The following is an 8,483-nucleotide window of genomic DNA, read 5'->3' on the forward strand; positions in this document are numbered from 1 at the left end:
CCAAGCAAAGCAAAATAAAATGACATTCTAAGAATAGCAAACATCATGTGAAGAAGCAAAAACTTAGGATCAACCGATACTAACCGATAGTTGTTGAAGAAGAAAGGTGGGATGCCAACCGGGGCATCCCCAAGCTTAGACGCTTGAGACTTCTTGAAATATTATCTTGGGATGCCTTGGGCATCCCCAAGCTTGAGCTTTTGTGTCTCCTTAATTCCTCTCATATCACGGTCTCCCTAAATCTCAAAAGCTTCATCCACACAAAACTCAACAAGGACTCGTGAGATAAGTTAGTATAAACCATTGCAAAACCTTATCATACTCTACTGTAGCAATCACTAAAATTATTATTCAACATTGCATACTAAATGCCTCTGCATATTTAATAGTCCTATCCTCAAATAGAATCATTAAAGAAGCAAACATATGCAAACAATGCAAACATAACAGCAATCTGCCTAAACAGGACAGTCTAAAGAATGCAGCAACATCCATACTTCCCTAGCTCCAAAAATTATGAAAGAAAATTCCCACTGTAGTAAATTTATCAGAGCTTAATATGCAAAAGTTTCAACATTTTATCACATTCTGACTTTTCTAGGGAATTATTGCAACAGCGGTAAACTTTCTGTTTTCAAACAGCAACATGTATACTTGTAACATAGGCATAGTAAAGGCTATCAATGCCACTTTTATTGAAATAAAAGATGCAAAACATTGTTCTAAATAACAGCAAGCAAATCCTAACAAAATAAATTGACGCTCCAAGCAAAACACATATCATGTGGCGAATAAAAATATAGCTCCAAGTAAAGTTACCGATGAACGAAGACGAAAGAGGGGATGCCTTCCGGGGCATCCCCAAGCTTAGGCTCTTGGTTGTCCTTGAATATTACCTTGGGGTGCCTTGGGAATCCCCAATCTTAGGCTCTTGCCACTCCTTATTCCATAGTCCATCGAATCCTTACCCAAAACTTGAAAACTTCACAACACAAAACTTAACAGAAAACTCGTAAGCTCCGTTAGTATAAGAAAATAAATCACCACTTCAAGGTACTGTAATGAACTCATTATTTATTTATATTGGTGTTAAACCTAATTTATTACAACTTCTCTATGGTTTATAAACTCTTTTACTAGCCATAGATTCATCAAAATAAGTAAACAACACATGAAAAGCAGAATCTGTCAAAAACAGAATAGTCTGTAGTAATCTGAATCAAACGTATACTTCTGGAACTCATAAAATTCTCAAATAAATTGCTGGACCTGAGGAATTTATCTATTAATCATCTGCAAAAGTAATTAACTAAATATCACTCTCCAAATAAAAATGGAAGCAATTCTCGTGAGCGCAAAAATTTCTGTTTTTTACAGCATGATCAACAAGACTTTCCCCAAGTCTTCCCAAAGGTTCTACTTGACACAAACACTAACTAAAAGCATAAAACCACATATAAACAGAGGCTAGATGAATTATTTATTACTAAACAGGGACAAAAATAAAGGAACTAAAATAAAATTGGGTTGCCTCCCAACAAGCGCTATCGTTTAACGCCCCTAGCTAGGCATGATGATTTCAATGATGCTCACATAAAGGATAAGAATTGGAACATAAAGAGAGCATCATGAAGAATATGACTAGAACATTTAAGCCTAACCCACTTCCTATGCATAGGGATTTTTTGAGCAAACAACTTATGGGAACAAGAATCAACAAGCATAGGAAGGCAAAACAAACATAACTTCAAAACTTTAAGCACATAGAGAGGAAAGTTGGTATTATTGCAATTCCTACAAGCATATGTTCCTCCCTCATAATAATTTTCAGTAGCATCGTGAATGAATTCAACAATATAACCATCACATAAAGCATTCTTTTCATGATCTACAAGCATAGAAAATTTACTACTCTCCACGTAAGCAAAATTCTTCTCATGAATAGTAGGGAGCAAACTCAACAAAATAATTATCATGTGAGGCATAATCCAATTGAAAACTAAAATCATGATGACAAGTTTCATGGATATCATTATTTTATAGCATACAAGTCATCACAATAATCATCATAGATAGCAACTTTGTTCTCATAATCAATTGGAACCTCTTCCGAAATAGTGGATTCATCACAAAATAAAGTCATGACCTCTCCAAATCCACTTTCATCAATATAATCATCATAAATAGGAGGCATGCTTTCATCATAATAAATTTGCTCATCAAAACTTGGGGGACAAAAAATATCATCTTCATCAAACATAGCTCCCCAAGCTTGTGGCTTTGCATATCATTAGCATCATGGATATTCAAGGAATTCATACTAACAACATTGCAATCATGCTCATCATTCAAATATTTAGTGCCAAACATTCTAATGCATTCTTCTTCTAACACTTTGGCACAATTTTCCTTTCCATCATACTCACGAAAGATATTAAAAAGATGAAGCGTATGAGATAAACTCAATTCCATTTTTTAGTTTTCTTTTATAAACTAAACTAGTGCTAAAACAAGAAACAAAAAGATTCGATTGCAAGATCTAAAGATATACCTTCAAGCACTCACCTCCCCGGCAACGGCCAGAAAAGAGCTTGATGTCTACTACAACTTTATTCTTGTAGACTCGTGTTGGGCCTCCAAGTGCAGAGTTTTGTAGGACAGTAGCAATTTTCCCTCAAGTGGATGACCTAAGGTTTATCAATCCATGGAGGTGTAGGATGAAGATGGTCTCTCTCAAACCCTGCAACCAAATACAAGAGTCTCTTGTGTCCCCAACACACCCAATACAATGGTAAATTGTATAGGTGCACTAGTTCGGCGAAGAGATGGTGATACAAGTGTATAGGATGGTAGATAAAGGTATTTGTAATCTGAAAATTTAAAAACAGCAAGGTAACTAATGATAAAAGTGGCGTAAACGGTATTGCAATGCTAGGAAACAAGGCCTAGGGTTCATACTTTCACTAGTGCAAGTTCTCTCAACAATAATAACATAATTGGATCACATAACTATCCCTCAACATGCAACAAAGAGTCACTCCAAAGTCACTAATAGCGGAGAACAAACGAAGAGATTATGGTAGGGTACGAAACCACCTCAAAGTTATTCTTTCCAATCAATCCGTTGGCTATTCCTATAAGTGTCACAAACAACCTAGAGTTCGTACTAGAATAACACCTTAAGACACAAATCAACCAAAACCCTAATGTCACCTAGATACTCCAATGTCACCTCAAGTATCCGTGGGTATGATTATACGATATGCATCACACAATCTCAGATTCATCTATTCAACCAACACATAGAACCTCAAAGAGTGCCCCAAAGTTTCTACCGGAGAATCATGACGAAAACGTGTGCCAACCCCTATGCATAGGTTCATGGGCGGAACCCGCAAGTTGATCACCAAAACATACATCAAGTGAATCACGTGATATCCCATTGTCACCACATACGCACGGCAAGACATACATCAAGTGTTCTCAAATCTTTAAAGACTCAATCCGATAAGATAACTTCAAAGGGAAACTCAATCCATTACAAGAGAGTAGAGGGAGAAACATAAGATCCAACTATAATAGCAAAGCTCGCGATACATCAAGATCGTGCCAAATCAAGAACAAGAGAGAGAGAGAGATCAAACACATAGCTACTGGTACATACCCTCAGCCCCGAGGGAGAACTACTCCCTCCTTCGTCATGGAGAGCACCGGGATGATGAAGATGGCCACCGGAGAGGGATTGCCCCCTCCGGCAGGGTGCCGGAACGGGTCTAGATTGGTTTTCGGTGGCTACGGAGGCTTCTGGCGGAACTCCTGATCTATTGTGCTCCCCGATCGTTTTAGGGTATATGGAGATATATAGGCGGAAGAAGTACGTCAGGGGAGCCACGAGGGGCCCACGAGGGTGGAGGCGCGCCCAGGGTGGGCGCCCCCCTACCTCGTGGCTTCCTCGAAGCTCCTTGACGTGGACTCCAAGTCTCCCGGGTTGCCTCCAAAAATAAGTTCCGTGAAGTTTCAGGTCAATTGGACTCCGTTTGATTTTCCTTTTCTGCGATACTCTAAAACAAGGAAAAAACAGAAACTGGCACTGGGCTCTGGGTTAATAGGTTAGTCCCAAAATATATAAAAGTGTATAATAAAGCCCATAAACATCCAAAACAGAAGATAATATAGCATGGAGCAATCAAAAATTATAGATACGTTGGAGACGCACACATCATCTCGGAACGCACTTGAACCTCGCAGAAGGCTTATTGCCACAGCGAGGAGCCTGAAGAAACAGAAGCAAAGGCTCAAGGTCGCACAAGATACGCTCAACAGCAGGTGGAACAAAGTAACAAAGTATGGTGGAAGTTACCATAAATAGCTATCCAAAGCGCAAGCTATTACCGGAATTCGACGATGAGGCCTTAGAGCCCACAGCCGAAGAATGATACGGCCAACCGGCCGGATCCACCACCTTGTGAACGCGATAGAGCGGCTAACAAAGTCACGCATAAGTCAACACACGATCTACGTGAGAACTTGCGTCAAAAATCTGGCGCGACCAGATCCATCTATGGATCTAGGAAGCGCGCTACGGTACAAACCAACCGAATACTACAACCGTCCGCTAACACCATGGCACATCCCAATACAGGGGTGCCGCACCCCCTATGTTCACTGATGAAGGTGCTGGATCATGAATTCCCAGAGGGATTCAAACCGGTGAACATAGAGGCGTACGATGGGACCACAGACCCGGCCCCCCCCAACCCCCTCCCCCCCACCCCCCACCCCTCCCCCCCCCCCCCCCCCCCACCACCACCAAAATCGAGGGATTCAAACCGGTACGGCGGAACCACAGACCCTGGAGTCTGGATAGAGGACTTCATCCTCCATATTCATATGGCTCGTGGAGACGATCTCCATGCCATTAAATACTTGCCCCTCAAGCTTAAAGGGCCAGCTCGGCACTGGCTGAAAAGCCTCCCCGAAAACTCAATTGGAAGTTGGGAGGAGCTCGAGGACGCTTTTCGGGCCAATTTTCAAGGGACTTATGTCCGACCTCCGGATGCAGACGATTTAAGTCATATAATCCAACAGTCCGGAGAGTCCGCCCGAAAGCTTTGGAACAGGTTCCTCACCAAGAAGAACCAAATCGTCGACTGTCCGGACGCCGAAGCCTTAGCAGCTTTTAAACACAGTCCGAGACGAATGGCTCGCCAGACACCTCGGTCAAGAAAAACCGAGAACAATGGCAGCCCTAACAAGCCTCATGACCCGCTTTTGTGCGGGAGGACAGCTGGTTGGCCCGTAGCAGCACCAGCGACCCAAGCACATCCGAAGTCAGGGATGGCAATGGTAAACCACGACGCAACAAAAACAAGCATCGAAATAAAGAAGGTAGCCCAGATAACACGGCGGTAAACGCCGGATTCAGGGGCTCCCGACCAGGTCAGCGGAAAAAGCCTTTCAAAGGCAGCAGAGAAGGACAATCTGGCCTAAACAAAATTCTTGACAAACTCTGTCAGATTCACGGCACCCCAGACAAACCTGCAAATCATACCCACAGAGAATGTTGGGTCTTCAAGCAGGCCGGTAAGCTAAACGCCGAACACAAAGGGGAAGAGACACCAAGCGAAGACGAGGATGAACCTCGCCAGCAAAGGCCGGAGGACAGAAAAAGTTCCCACCAGAGGTTAAAACAGTAAACGTGATCCATGTGACAAAGAGGAGAAGCAAGCATGCACTCCGAGGCACACGCCATAGAGCCCGTCACCCCTAGGTTCAACCCCTGGTTGGCCTGCCCGATCACTTTTGATCGTAGGGATCACGAGACAAATATCCGGCACGAAGGACTGACGGCCTTGGTGTTAGACCCAATAATAAATGGGTACCATTTCACACGAGTCCTCATGGACGGCGGCAGTGATCTAAATCTGATATATCAGGACACAGTCCGCAAAATGGGGATAGACCCGACACAAATAAGCCACAGTAATACTACCTTCAAGGGAGTAATACCAGGCCAAGAGGCCCGCTGTACGGGCTCTCTACTACTAGAGGTGGTATTCGGTTCTCCCGATAACTTCCGAAGCGAAAGGTTAACTTTTCACATCGCCCATTCCGAAGTGGTTATCAAGCACTACTCGGAAGAACGGCTTTCGCTCGTTTTAACGCAATACCGCATTATGCTTTTCTCAAGCTTAAGATGCCCGGTCCACGTGGCATCATCTCAGTTAGCGGAAATACCGAATGTTTCTTACGTACGGAAGAGGATGCGGCGGCTCTAACAGCCGCAAACTAGACGGCCTCACCAACCAGAAAAAATGGCAGGTCGTCAAGACCACGGACACGGTTAAACGAATCCGTCCATCATATATACATGAGATTGGTTTGATGATCAAACCCTCATAAACGATACCAGGGGCTTCCCGCGTGTAATCAGGGCCAGCCCGGCTCAACTTGGCTTCTCTTGAATTTTGATAGTTCATTGATAATAACCAATTCTTCTTTTTGGCACGGCAACTTTCACCTAAGTTCTTTCCTTTTCAGATGACAATCGTGCTACACCCGTCCAGGACACGGCACAACGGAGACACAGGCGCAGACGTGCAGCAGGGACCCGCCCAAAGGTTTCTTTTTAGATTAAGACCCTGCGTAAACCTTTTTTACTGTCTCTTGTTGCTCACATCCTCCGGATACTCCACACAACCGAGAAGGATGCTGACGTTATTGGCATGTGGCCAATGTCAGGATTTTGCATGTACCTGGACACATGGGGTTTCTTATTAAGGGCATTTTTAGCCCGGTATATGTTATAAAGACCGAACACCTTAGGGAGTGTTCGGCGTCGCGAGTTTGGCCCTATATACATCAGCTCCGAATCATGTCTTTGGTCACATGTTGGGTTTGCCCGGCTCCACGTTTTGGTACCTTACGTTCCGTTATATCGGCTAAGGTAGCACTGGGAGAACTACTGCGATTGTGCCCTGGTTCATCCGGATGAGCACCTCAGTAGAGAAAGCCGAAAACTGACTGTCATGATATAGCGAGAGACTGGTCAACCACTCGATGACTCATCGAATCTTCGGGATTCCTCCGCATTAACAAGGGCCGTTTCCCGGTCATGTACGTACGCGCCGTATTCGGACGAGCGCAGAAGTACCAGGGGCTATATAGTAGCCCCACCGTCAAACTCCTATGGCTAAGTGAAAGTGTTAAAGCAATATAGTCCGATTGCCTCGTTCGCGCTACCACCTCCTTAACGGACCAAGACGTTGGATCAAGTGTGATATGCATTTTTGCGAACACCCCCGCATTATATGCGTGGGGCGGAAGCCGACGACTGCAAACTTTCAGGTTATATACATATATACATAAACGGCCGCACAGGAGGCATCATAGTACTTTCGGGCAAAAGTATAAATACAGCCTTGATAATTCAATAAAACATTGTTTTTACAATGGGAATACATGTCACTAGAACATAATATTCTTCGAGCACTGAGCCTCTATCGAACGAGCGCCTTCAAGAACTTCTTCAAAGTAGTGCTCGGCAGCCACTCGGCCTACGGCCGAACCCTGTGTCGCAACAGTGGTGGCCTCCATCTCCGCCCAGTATGTCTTGACACGGGCAAAGGCCATCCGTGCACCCTCTATGCACGCCGATCTCTTTACAGATGCGTGGCACAGCACCAAGGAATTGTTGCACTAAACTAAAGTAGCTATTCGGCCTTGGCCCTCCCGGCCACAGGTGATCCACAAGGACCTCATGGCAAGTCCGGACAACCTATGGAGCTCGGCCCACTCGGCCAATCGCTCATTCAACAGCAGCGGACAGACTGGAGCGTGAAACTGTGACCAGAACAGCTTTTCCACTTCGGACCTTTCTGATCCTTGAAGTACTCGGCCGCATCAGCAGCACTTGCAGCCAAATCCATGTACGCGCAGAACTCCATAGCCGGTCCAGAGGAGCATACTTCGGATCCGAACTTAGTCCGCAACAAGAAGGGCTTCCCAGACACGATATCTGCAGCTTGATTCAGCTCCTCCTTCGTCGCTCTAATTTTGGAGCGGGCTTCCTTGGCAGCCACCAGGGCCTTCTCCAGGTCCGTCGCCTTCGCCCGGTTTTCTTCTTCAAGAAGCTGGTAACGGTCAGCGGCATCTTTTAACTCTACACCATCTTGGCTATTTTTTCCTTGCTCTCGCAATGCGCGGCCTGTTCGGCCCTTAACTCTTCGGCCGCCTTTAAGCGGCCGCATTGCTACTCCTTGCTTGCTCCTTGGCTCGGGCAAGCTCCGCCCGAAGGGTCTCCATGGTGGCAGCTCCATCTGCAGTCACAACATATTAAAGATACTGGCATCATGCTACTCTTATTATGTGACGATCACCAGAGAAATCACTCACCCTGTGCCTCGTCAAGCCGCTGGTTGACAAGCACGATATCGGCATCGCGCATCAAGTTGCCGCTTTAGCTCGGTAAACATCAGTTCGGC

This window comes from Triticum urartu, chromosome 2, assembly GCF_003073215.2.
Source record: "Triticum urartu cultivar G1812 chromosome 2, Tu2.1, whole genome shotgun sequence".
NCBI lineage: Eukaryota > Viridiplantae > Streptophyta > Magnoliopsida > Poales > Poaceae > Triticum > Triticum urartu.